At 40.1% G+C, this 12,686-nt stretch overlaps 2 pseudogenes; both read right to left on the bottom strand.

Annotated features, from left to right (window-relative positions):
• LOC149220376 (methylmalonate-semialdehyde dehydrogenase [acylating], mitochondrial pseudogene) overlaps positions 1-1,718 on the bottom strand; it is a 49,521-nt pseudogene extending 47,803 nt beyond the window's left edge.
• Positions 1,719-2,092: 374 nt separating this feature from the next.
• Positions 2,093-3,393, bottom strand: LOC149220375 (isoleucine--tRNA ligase, chloroplastic/mitochondrial pseudogene; annotated as a pseudogene).
• Between the last annotated feature and the right edge of the window lie 9,293 nt (positions 3,394-12,686).

Genomic DNA, 12,686 nt, shown 5'->3' with positions numbered 1-12,686 from the left:
ATTTTTTGGGTCCTCTGCTAGCCTTCCATTGCAGCTTTGGAGAGTGTCGAGGGATCTGCAACGATTCGTGCCACTCTTCTATGGCTGTCTATGATGGGTTTCCTTTCTGGCTTCACTGGATAGATGTGTGGATTTCTGCGGGTTATTGGTGGAGAGTTGAGGGGATGGGGGTATGGCTCCATTTCGTGCCTCTTCCCTCTGGTTGCAGCTTTTCTGCACATCCCACTGGAGCTATCGTTTATTTACTATTTGTACTAGCTTGTTAGGGTAGGAGTTTACTCCTATTGGGGTTTACATACCCGGTTTCTGAGCTATGTTTTTATTTACTGTTTTTATTAGCTATTTTGGGTAGGCGTATACTCCTGTTGGGGATACATACCCTGTTTCTGGATGCCCCCTGTGGGCTTTACACACCTTGTTTCTGGAGGCCCTATCTGAGGGCTGTATCTGCATACTTCCCAAAAGTATTGGTATTGTAAGTGGTTTTTACCACACTACTGCATATGCTTTGGCATCTACAACATGTAATCCCTATTAACTTCTTTTTAATAGAAATTACAAACTCTATTTTCCCCGGAAAAAAATAAGGGCACTGCTTCAACTGAAATTACAAAAAATTAGAAAGGAGCGTTACATCTATTCTAAAATAATACAGCGTCCCTCTAAAAATCCTCTGATGGCCGACAAACTGGAGCGCAGATCCTGTTGAATCATTAACTGAAGTCTTGAAATAGGAATCGAATCCTATGTCTTCTGTTGTTTTGGCTCCGTTTGAATAGCGCTCTGTTGTATGCCTTTGAACCCATGAATGAGAAAAAGGGCAACGGAACTGGTATTGGTATTTTAATACCAACCTGGCCTGCTTCAATCTCATGTTGAAATTTTCTTGCAGCTACACCTGATGTTGTGAATATAGAAGCCCCGTTGCCATATTGATTTTTGTTCACAATATCAATGGCCTCCTCCAAGCTCCCAGCCTCCATTGCTAACTCGGCTAGAAGCATTGCGGCTCCAGGATCTTTCTCTGAAGGCTTCAAGATATATGTGTTACTAGCTGTGACTCCCAATGGAAACATCCACAAAGGAATCATAGTCGGAAAGTTGAATGGGCATATCCCAGCACAAACACCTAGAGGTTGCCTGATACTGTACGTATCAATGCCAGATGATACATTCTCCACAAACTCTCCCATTTGTAAGCTTGCCATGTTGCACGAATGTTCTACAACCTCCAACCCACGGAAAACATCACCATGAGCATCACCTAGAGTCTTTCCTTGTTCTGTAGTTACACTCACTGCCAATTTTTCCCTATTCCTTCGAATGAGCTTTTGGAGCTTAAACATTATACGCTGACGTGAAGTAACAGGGGTGTTGCTCCAGGCTGGAAAAGCTTGTTTTGCAGCATCTATTGCTGATTGAAATTCTTCACATGTGGTCAAGGGCAGCCTTGAGACAACATCCTGTGTTGCCGGATTGATAACATCAATCCATTCTTGTGCTTGAGAATCCAAAAACTCGCCTCCAATAAGAACTTTGACCTTTGGAGGAGTCTGAACATCTTGTGTTTTTGCAGAAGCAGCACTGCCAGCAGAAAATGGCAGTGTCTTCGACATTCCTCGAAAGCAGAGAGTCCTTGATGGCCAATGCACAAATTTTGCATTGAAGAGACCGTAGCGTTGTTTGCTGCTGCAGGAAAGCAAAGCGCGGATCGACATAATGGAATTTCCTACAGAATGCCCGCTAGCTCGAACTTTTACAGGAGGTTTTAAGCTTGTATATCATCTAGCTGCACAGCTGTTGGTCATGTGGTAGAAGCTCTGTGAGGGTCAATGGAGTTCACTGTAGTGCTGGACAACAATATTAAATTGGGCTCTGATAAGGCCCCGCCTGCTCGTAACAAATCAAACCTGGCCGAATCAGGTAACCTCCAACTGCTCGTAAAAGGATATCGAGAAGCAGGATTGATGACCGGGATATACGTCAGCTCACTGGCAATAGCAGGTCATCCGAGTTACTCGTGCGATTTCGAGTTAGACCCGTGCTTATATTCTAAGCAGTTTCTCATAGGAGGGGTCTTCACTCCAATTTTTTAGATTTTCTGCGAATAATTCCAACATCTTTCACACTTGGAACCATCTGCACGAGATACCCCAATCCATAAGTCACCCAATCCTGCTAGGTTCCAGTGAATGCAGCACCAGTGCTAGATACGTGGTCCATTGAAGGTAAAACCTCAACCTGAGAAGTTATGAAAATCCTATGCAACTTATCTGCATCATCCCCAGGCATAGACATCTGCTGGAATTTTCTGAGAAGATTTGGATCAGAACTATACAAGTAAACTTTTGCGTCCAAACTTGCACCAATTAGTTTTCCTGTTCTGGCCATCTCCAAGACTTTGTTCACTTCTGTCCTCACCTCAAGAGCTTTTGTCTAAAATTCAACCTCCTCTTTCGCTAGAGAGAGCCAATCTTCATCTATTCTTGGCCATTGTGCCTCAAAAACAAACTCTGCTAGAGAGCCATCTTCCCTGCTATATGGAAATGGCAAGTGCTGCCATGAGTCCTCGGCCATGTGAGGTAGAATTGGAGCTATAGCCCGCACTATACAGAGTAGATGAGCTGCAAGAACAGTCTGACAAGTCCTCCTTGTTTGGCTATTTTTACCCCCAACATATAGTCGATCTTTAGCTACATCAATGTAGAAATTCGATAGGTCTACTATAGCAAAGCGCTGTATAATCTGGAAAATCTTATAGAACTGATAGCACTCAAAGCTCTCCTTGATACTGTTGATCACATTAGCTAGTTGAAAAAGAGCATGTTTGTCAATCAATGGGAGATCCTTATACATAATAGCACTCTCTGGTTTCCAGTCATGAAGATTTGAAAGAAGATATCTCAATGTTCCACGCAATTTTCTGTATGTCTCAGACATTTGCTTGAGAATTTGTGCACCAATCATCACATCACTAGTATAATCAACACTTGAAACCCAAGGCCGTAACACATCTGCTCCATATCCAGGTGCCTCCTTTTGATTTCTCTCACCCTCAATAACAGTCCATGGATCTATCACATTGCCAAGAGATTTACTCAATTTATGACCCCTCTCATCCAAAACGAATCCATGTGTTAAAACACTCTTGTATGGTGCCCGTCCTGTAGTTGCAATGCTAGTTAACAAGGAGCTCTGAAACCAGCCTCTATGCTGATCACTTCCTTCAAGATATAAATCGGAAGGCCAAAACAGCCCCTCTCTTCCTTTCAGTAGACCAAGTAAAGAGCATGGGTTTTCATGATTAAGGTTACTAGATACAAGTTGCACAACAGTCACTCTTCCTTTGCCACCTGGCAATTTAACTATGACAGAGAAGATGGAGTCTAACATTGCCTTTGTTCAAAGGCTTGGGGAATGAGGATTCAGACCAATTCTAGTTCATTGTGAAACTTGTATGGGAAGCTCATAGCATTATAGATGACAACATAAATAAGGCGACATTGTTTAGTGCTCTACAAGATCGTGCGCTAACCTAGTATATCAAGTACACTAATGGTAACCCGAATGTTGGAGTGGGAGACATCCAGATAGCACTGAATAGAGAATTCAATAGACCTAAATCTGAATCACAGTCTATTATAGGGTTCAAATAAATCGCGATGCAACCAGGCGAGACACCTTAGGAACTCGATCAGAGGTTGAATTGTACAATCTGCGAAGCTAATATGAACCTAACGAATGGACAAAATCATGAGTGGTATGTGGCTTCGCTCTTGCCAGACTTAAGGGTTGCGCTGTCACAGCGGAAGATAACAACACTGATAGAGGCCTTAAACATTGCAATGAGGTTGCATGAAACACCGATGCAAGATCCAAATCTGGGGTTTCAGCAGATCCATGTGTAGTTGAAAAATCTTTGCCTTGAGATGCAAAGCTTGAAGCAAGACACGATAGTTCGACTAGAGGTGCACGAAGAGGTATGGTCTCTGAAATGCAAGAGTCAGGGGCATGATAAAGACCATTGCCTGGTCTTTGTGAACTAACTTATAGGAGGAGGACCAATGCCTTTGAGGCTAGAAGCTCAAGCAGGACCAAGTGTGGGGCCTACATTGTGGTGTGTTATCTATCAGGTAGCAGGAAAACATGCCACAGATAACTTTCATCTATTGCAAAAGTTTGTACAGACACCACAACAACTGTTCTGCAACTTCTGTACGTTGGTAGGGCATGATGAGTGTAATTGCAGGAGTTATGAATTGATGATGGATAGAACTCCTGCCTACAAGGTTCAGGCTGAAACACGGCCCCCTGAACAGAGCGCAGGGATGGCGTGGACAAGATTTCAAGGGTGCAGATGAGGTCAAGGCAGAGGAGGACTTGGTAGAGGTCGGGGATAGTTTATCTACTACAATTTCGGAGGACCAGGACATTATTCTCACGACAGTATTGATCCAACACATCCACTATACAAGTATTGCACTCTGTTTGATCATGAAATAGAAGACTGTCCTATGATGATAGCAAGGATACATGACAAAGGGGTGCTACCACCATAGCCTACTCAAAACCTACAGATGATGAGATCTGATCCCCACAAAGAAGATTTGAATGTGAATAGAGTGCTCCAAAGTGGAATTGCAACAGGGGATGATAAGGGGAAACAACCAGAAGACTTTACATGGGTTCGCAAAGCTCCAGCAAAGGAAACCGAGTTTGATTTGGAGCATGCACATGAAACCTTCATGGAAGCGAAGATATTTGTTGAGGCCTCCACCTTAGGAAGCAAGGATAAGCCTGATCAGGAGCTGGACCCTTATATGCTTAAAACTTTCTTGGAAACCTATATGAAGTTACTGTACGATAGTAAGGCTATGAAGGGGCTGCAAGAGCTCATAAATAGATGTGCCAAAAACACTCTGACTAAGCTGCACGTAGTGAGAAATATTGGTAAGAATAAAACAAGGACAACATGGTAGATGAGATTGATCGCGTAGATAGGAGAGTATGAGATGGATCAGATTATTTTGGACCTAGGGTCAGATGCGAACGTCCTATCTAAACAGACTTGGGAACAGATGGGGAGACCCACATTGCATTGGTATGCAGTTCAGTTAAGGATGGAGAATCAATAGAATATCATCCCCATGGGGCAGCTACAGGGGGTGACTGTGGATATTGAAGGTGCGAGCACGTTGTTGATTTTGAAGTAATATAGATAGTGGATGACAACAATCCCTATCCTGCGCTCCTAGGAATTCACTGGGCTACTGATATGAATGGGGTAATCAATCTAAAGAAGTGAAAGATGATATTTGAGAAGAAATCTCTACGTGTAATAGTACCCCTAGACCCTGCTGAGGGATCACGCTATACTGAACCAGTCTGTGATTATGAGAGAGATGATGATCTGGAATGTATCTATAAGATAATGGCGTGAGATAAATATTGGGTGAATCCAATAGCGGATGGATGAATTACATGGGATCGCGAGAGTTCATGCACATTAGACTCTGATGAAGAACTAGAGTGTTGGAAAAATCGGTTACACGAAGTAACTACGCTGAGTTGTAACATGATGACCCAGTCACTACGCAGTGTGTCGTCAAAGGTAAGGGATTTGCCTACTTATGATGGCCTCAATGATATAGATATTTTTTCTAGATGCATTTGAGAGGGAGGTACCAGAAAGCAGCGCTTCCAGGCGATGTATTGGGCATTGCGTGCTATGCCCGCAAGGTGGTGGGAAGCTTTGAATATTGGCGTGAATGTAGGAGGATGATGAGAACATGATTTGGGAAGCCTAAGATGTGAATGATAGGCAGGTATGATGACAAGATGATCCGCATGTGCATTTGGCCGAATGGGCCCAGGCTTATGGAGAGAATCCCCAACCTGAATGGGTGCACTTATTCTGCCATACCCTCGATATTGTCTAGATGAACTGGTATGTAGAAACCAAGCTCCACCATGGGACAAGTGAATGGGATATTCTACATGAAGGATTCATAATGGCATTCCATTTTGAAGATGGGTTTAATAGTATTGATGAAGCGCTACAAGAGGTGAAAGCATCAATATTTATGATACCACAGGGTCCTTTAGGCCTGATGCAGACTGAATGGGCTACTCAGCTGAGTCACGTGCTAGAATGTTATAATGTAACTGCTGAAGAAGAGGATGAGGATCCATGAAAGATTAAAATCTATAAAACAAAAGGTCACAACAAGGTTGAAGGACTGCAGGTTGAGAACCCTGATATAACCACGTCGTTGAAAATGAAACAAGTAAACGTTAGTACTGAGGCAAAGCCCACATTTTTTAAGATTGGAGATTACAGGGGTGACGCGATGGTGGATAAGGTTGTTGAATTTCTCCGTGAATACTAGGATTTATTCCCTACTAATTTGACAGACTTGAAAGGGATAATCGGGGACCTGGGTATGATGAAGATTACGTTGAAGCCTGACGCAAAGCTGATTAAGAAAAGGCCTTACCATCTCAATCCAAAATATAAGGAAAAGGCCCACTTAGATCTATACAAGATGCTCGCAAAAGGCATTATTGAGCATGTAGAAGAATCTGACTAGGTAAGCCCAATGGTGGTACAGGAGAAGAAGCAGAGGGATGAAATAAGGATATGCGTGGATCTCAGAAAACTGAATGACACGTGCGTACATGATCCTTTCCTGACTTCGTTCATTGATGAAGTGTTGGAAAATGTAGGTGGCCAAGAGGCATATTCCTTTATTGACGAGTTCTCGAGGTACCACCAAATCAAAATCGCACTGAAAGACAGGAGCAAGAGAACCTTCACGACTGAGTGGGGTTGTTTTCAGTACACTGTAATGCCATTCTGTTGGGTCCCGATAATAGTAGTGATTACCCCATTACTATTGTAGTTGCATCCCTTATTAATATTGTTGTGCCCCTATTATCCCCATATTGTTATTACTGTGCCCCATAGAATCCCTCTATTGTTATTTTTGTGACTTTATATTATTATTGTTAGGTCGGTTGGGTTATATTATGACTCCTTAGACTCCTATATATAGAAAGGAGGTTTTGTCATTTGAATCATCCAAGAATTGTTCATTTATGTAATGTAAAGGAGGTTTCCCCCTAAAAGAAGCTGAATTCTAAGGCATTGATCTATCTTTTCTATCTTTTCTTGAGCTGGTTTCATAACATTTGGTATCAGAGCTTTGGATTCTAGGGTTTTGCTGCTCCAAATAGGTCATCGTGGCATTTTCGCTATAATTTTTTTTCTGCGACGTTTCAAAAGCTAAAAAAAGAACCCATTTGAGAAGACATCACGTTAAACCTTGGGTCTCAATTTAAGATATTTTCGTGCTATATTTGTGGAGATATGATCTGAGGAAGTTGGTCTTTTTGCAGACTCTTGAATTACATTCCAAATAGGTGACCTGGGGAAAATCGTCATAACTTTCTCTCTAAGCATCAGATTGAAATTTCGTAAGAAGTTATAAAAATAGGATGGACTGTAGTTTCTTTTAGATATTTTTCAGAACCAAATGTTGAAACACTGACCCGTGGCACGTCGTACAAGTTCGCTCTATTGAACTAGTCTATAATCAAGTCACTGTGGGAGATTTTGCATAACTCTTCCTTGGAGAATCCAATTTGGGTCAGACTAGTGGCATTGGAAAGAGGACACAGAGGGCTAATTCAAATCGCAATTTCAAAACTGGATGATTAGAAAGTATAGAGATACATTAGAGGCAATATCAAGCTCCTACAAAGTGAAAAGAGGTGTGTAGATTTTTTAAAATATTTGCTTAAGCTTGGTTTGAAAATTTATTTTGAAGGAATTCAAAGGGCAGAGTAGAGCATTATTATCGATAACTGATGCCCTGAGGAAAGAAAATGCAAACACCTAGTAAGCAACCTGAAAGCTCCAGCATGACTCATGAAGAAGAGGAAGAAATGCTACATGATATATCAAAATTACAAGAACAAGTGCAACAAATGTCACTCTCACAAAAGCTAACAGAAGTTAAGATAAATGGCGTGGAATCTAAGATAAAGGGTGTGGAAGATAAGATGGATGATTTGAAGATAGATTTGAAGACAAATTTGAAGACAGACATGGTAGATTTGAAGACAGATTTGACAAATTTTCTACAAGAAATACTCACTAATGGTGAAAAGGTAGTAAAGGAAACTCATGATGCGAATAAAAGAAATGTTAATCATGATTTCTTAGACTCTAATGTGGGATCGAAGACCACCATATTCCAAAAACCGATATGAGGAAGTTTGATGGCAAGGATCCTGCAACATGGGTATTACAGATGGAGCAATTTTTCGATCTCAATAATGTGCAAAACACACAAAAGGTATGTATTGCAACTTTATATTTGAAACCAAATCAGTTTGTATGGTATCAATGGCTTTGCTCTTGTAAACAAATTATCACTTGGGAAATTTTTACGAAAGAATTGACAGCACATTATGAGGATACAAAAAGTAACATTTTTTTTAGCCAATTGATAAGTCTCAAACAAAAGGGTTCAATAATGGAGCACATTGAGGGGTTCCAAAAATTGAACATAAGGGTAAAAAAATTCCAGAGGACCATAGGATTGATGTGTTCATAGGGTCTTTAAAGGATAATATCCAACATGATGTTCACCTTTGGGAACCTGATTCATTAGAGAAGGCATTCAGGTTAGCAAGAAAAATGGAAAGCAAAATTATGGCAACCAGGAAGCATACCACTCACAACTATAAAGATGGAAGTGTTGTTGCCCCTAGTCTTCCACAACCTATAAGGTTGATACCACAAAAATTGGAAGAAAAAAGAGAAAAAGGGCTTTGTTATAGTTGTGATAGTAAATACACTAGAGTTCATAAGTGTGCTGAGAAGAAACTATTCTACATAGATTGCGAAGAGGAAGAAGAAAAGGAGCAAGAAAGGTCAAAAGAAGAGGATATACTCCAGGAACAAAGCCTAGATAAAGAAGAAATGAATTTGACCATATCTTGTAATGCATTGGCAGGAATTACCACTCCTCAAACCATCAAGTTAGAAGGACAAGTCAAGAAGAAAAAGGTAATAGTGTTGATTGATTCAGGAAGTACCCACAATTTTATTCATTGTAAGGTAGAAAAAGAATTGAATTTCTTCTTATATTCAACACCAGAGTGTCAAGTGATGGTTGCAAATGGAGGAATAATAAATTTCTCTGGAAAGTGTCGTAATATCAAGCTATTGATGGGAGAATATGTATTGACTAGCCCAATGCTTTCCATTCCAATGGGAGGTGTTGATGTTGTACTAGGAGTCCAATGGCTACAATCCTTGGGTACAATAGCTTTTAATTTTCAAGAACTTTTTATGAAATTTTCTATGGAAGGAAAGGAAGTTGAATTAAGGGGTATTGCAGGGAAACCGGGAAAGATAATTAGCTCTAACGGTATGACAAAGCTTCTAAAAAAGGAACAAAGGGTGTAACTACACAATTATGTTCGCTAGATGTTTCCACATTGCAATCATCTATTTCTCCAGATCTCCAAAAAGTCTTGGAAAATCATTCCAAGGTATTTGAGACTCCCAAAGGTCTGCCACCTATTCGTGATCATGATCATGCTATTCATCTGATTCCATGAAGTGTTCCTCCAAACATCAGGCCGTAAAGATATCCCTATGCCCAAAAGAGTGAAATTGAACATTTGGTTGCAGAAATGATAGAGGCTGGTATAATTCAACCATGTCAAAGTTCTTTCTCTGCTCTAGTAGTATTAGTGCACAAGAAGGATGGATCATGGCGCATGCGTCCAGATTATAGGGAGCTCAACAAGCTCACTATTAAAGATAAGTTTCCCATTCCAGTCATTGATGAATTACTGGATGAATTGCATGGATCAATTTACTTCACCAAGTTGGATCTTCATTCAGGATATCATCAAATCAGAATGAAGACTGAAGACATTCCGAAAGCAGCATTTAGAACACATGAGGGTCATTATGAATTTTTGGTCATGCCTTTTGGCCTTACCAATGCACCTTCAACATTTCAAGGTTTGATGAATTCCATTTTCAAACCATTCCTTAGAAACTTTGTGTTAGTATTTTTTGATGATATACTAATCTACAACAAGTCTTGGAAGGATCATGTTGAACATGTTAACAGGGTGCTACAACTATTGGAGGAGAAACAATTATATGCAAAAAGATCCAAATGTTTCTTTGGAGTATAAGAGGTGGAATATCTGGGTCACATTGTATCTCATGAAGGAGTTAAGGTAGACCCTAGCAAAATTAAAGCCATTAAGGGATGGAAAATCCCCACATCCATAAAGCATCTACGAGGATTTCTCAGGTTGACAGGGTATTATCGCAAGTTTGTTAAGAATTATGGGAGAATAGTAGCACCTCTAACAACATTATTGAAGAAAGATGCATTTTCATGGACTCCAGAAGCAACAAAGGCCTTCAAACATCTTAAAGAGGCAATGTGCCAAGCACCGGTCTTAGCCACACCGAACTTCACAAAAACATTTATTGTGGAATGTGATGCTTCAAGAAATGGAATTGATGTTGTTTTAGTGCAAGATGAAAGACCCATTGCTTTTGAAAGTTGTCCAATCAAGGGAAAGTTTTTACACAAAGCTATTTATGAGAAGGAAATGTTGGCAATACTCCATGCACTTAAGAAATGGTGACCCTACCTAATGGGGAAGACACTTCAAGGTAAAAACGGATCATGATAGCCTTAAATACTTTTTAGAACAAAGATTATCCTCTGAAGAGCAACAAAAGTGGGTCACAAAGATGTTGGGTTATGACTTTGAAATCATCTACAAAAGGGGAAGCAAAATGTGGTGGTAGATGCACTCTCAAGAAAGGATGAGGATGTGGAAGCATTGTTGTGCTCCATTTCTATTATCCAACCAGATTGGATAAATGAAGCAAGGGAGGAATGGAAGAATGACGAAGAAGTGTGGGCAGTTATTCGAAAGTTACAACAAGGTTCTAGTATGTTTGATACATTTAGCTGGCAAAATGATTCTTTATGGTACAAAGATCGCTTATACCTCTATAAGAATTCCCAACTAAAACAAAAGATTCTTATGGAATTGCACACTTCTCCCTTAGGAGGGCACTCAGGATTTTTAAAAACTTACCATAGGATTAAGAAGGAATTTTTTTGGGATGGCGTTAAATCGGATATTCAAAAATTTGTGGCAGAATGTTTGGTTTGCCAACAAAATAAAGTTGAAACAATTAAGACACCGGGTCTATTACAACCTTTATCCATTCCAAGCCAACGTTGGGAGGATGTTTCAATGGATTTTATCACAGGTTTACCCAAGTCTGAGGGAAAGAGTGTCATCATGGTGGTAGTTGATAGACTTACCATGTATGCACACTTTTGTGCATTATCACATCAATTTAAATCTAGTACAGTTTCTACTGCATTTATGGAAACAATTCAAAAGTTACATGGAAACCCAAAGATTATTGTAAGTGACAGAGATCCCATTTTCACTGGAAATTTTTGGACAGAATTATTTTCTTGTCTTGGTACTCAGTTAGCTCATAGATCATCTTATCATCCTCAATCTGATGGGCAAACTGAGATAGTAAACAAATGTTTAGAAGGATATCTTTGTTGCTTTGTATCTGATAAACAGACACAATGGGTCAAATGGTTGCCTCTGGCTGAATGGTGGTATAACACTTCCTTCCATACAGCAACAAAAATGACTCCATTTATGGCACTTTATGGATAGTAGCCACCATCCATCACATCATATTTAAGAGAAAATTCTAAGGTTCAAGCAGTGGAACATCACATCGAACATCAACAAAAAGTCCTCCAACTCTTAAAGGATAACCTCATGTTGGCACATAATAGAATGAAACAGCAGGCAGATCAACATCGCAACGAAAGAGGTTTTGATGTAGGCGATTGGGTATTCCTATGGCTACAACCATATAAGCAAATGTCCCTCAAGCAAGCTAAGAAGGATAATAAATTATCACCAAAGTATTATGGTTCGTAGAAGGTGTTGCAAAAGATTGGTACTATGGCATACAAATTGGAGCTTCCTGCAGCTTCTCGATTACACCTAGTTTTCCATGTTTCATGTTTAAAGAAGGTTATAGGCGACAAGCTCCCAATTCAAACAATATTGCTAGAACTTGACGAGGAAGGAAAAATTATATTGGAACCGGAAGTAGTCACAGAAACAAGAACTCGACAGCTATGAAATCGATCAATTTTGGAGTATCTTATCAAGTGGAAGAACATATCCGATGAATATTCCACATGGGAGGATGAGAATTTTATACAGAAGCATCCAGAATTGCTCAAGCATTGAGAACAACACTTTTTTGAAGGAGAGGGGCATGTTGGGTCCCTATAATACTAATGATTACCCCATTACTATTGTAGTTGCATCCCTTATTAATATTGTTGTGCCCCTATTATCCCCATATTGTTATTACTGTGCCCCATAGAATCCCTCTATTGTTATTTTTGTGGCTTTATATTATTATTGTTAGGTCGGCTGGGTTATATTGTGACTCCTTAGACTTCTATATATAGAAAGGAGGTTTTGTCATTTGAATCATCCAAGAATTGTTCATTTATGTAATGTAAAGGAGGTTGCCCCCTCGAAGAGGCTGAATTCTAAGGCGTTGATCTATCTTTTCT

This window comes from Pinus tabuliformis, chromosome Q (assembly GCF_031772625.1).
Source record: "Pinus tabuliformis cultivar Carrire ecotype Pingquan chromosome Q, CPIR1, whole genome shotgun sequence".
NCBI lineage: Eukaryota > Viridiplantae > Streptophyta > Pinopsida > Pinales > Pinaceae > Pinus > Pinus tabuliformis.
The sequence above is the reverse complement of the archived record's forward strand: the minus strand, read 5'-3'. Positions and strand labels throughout refer to the sequence as shown.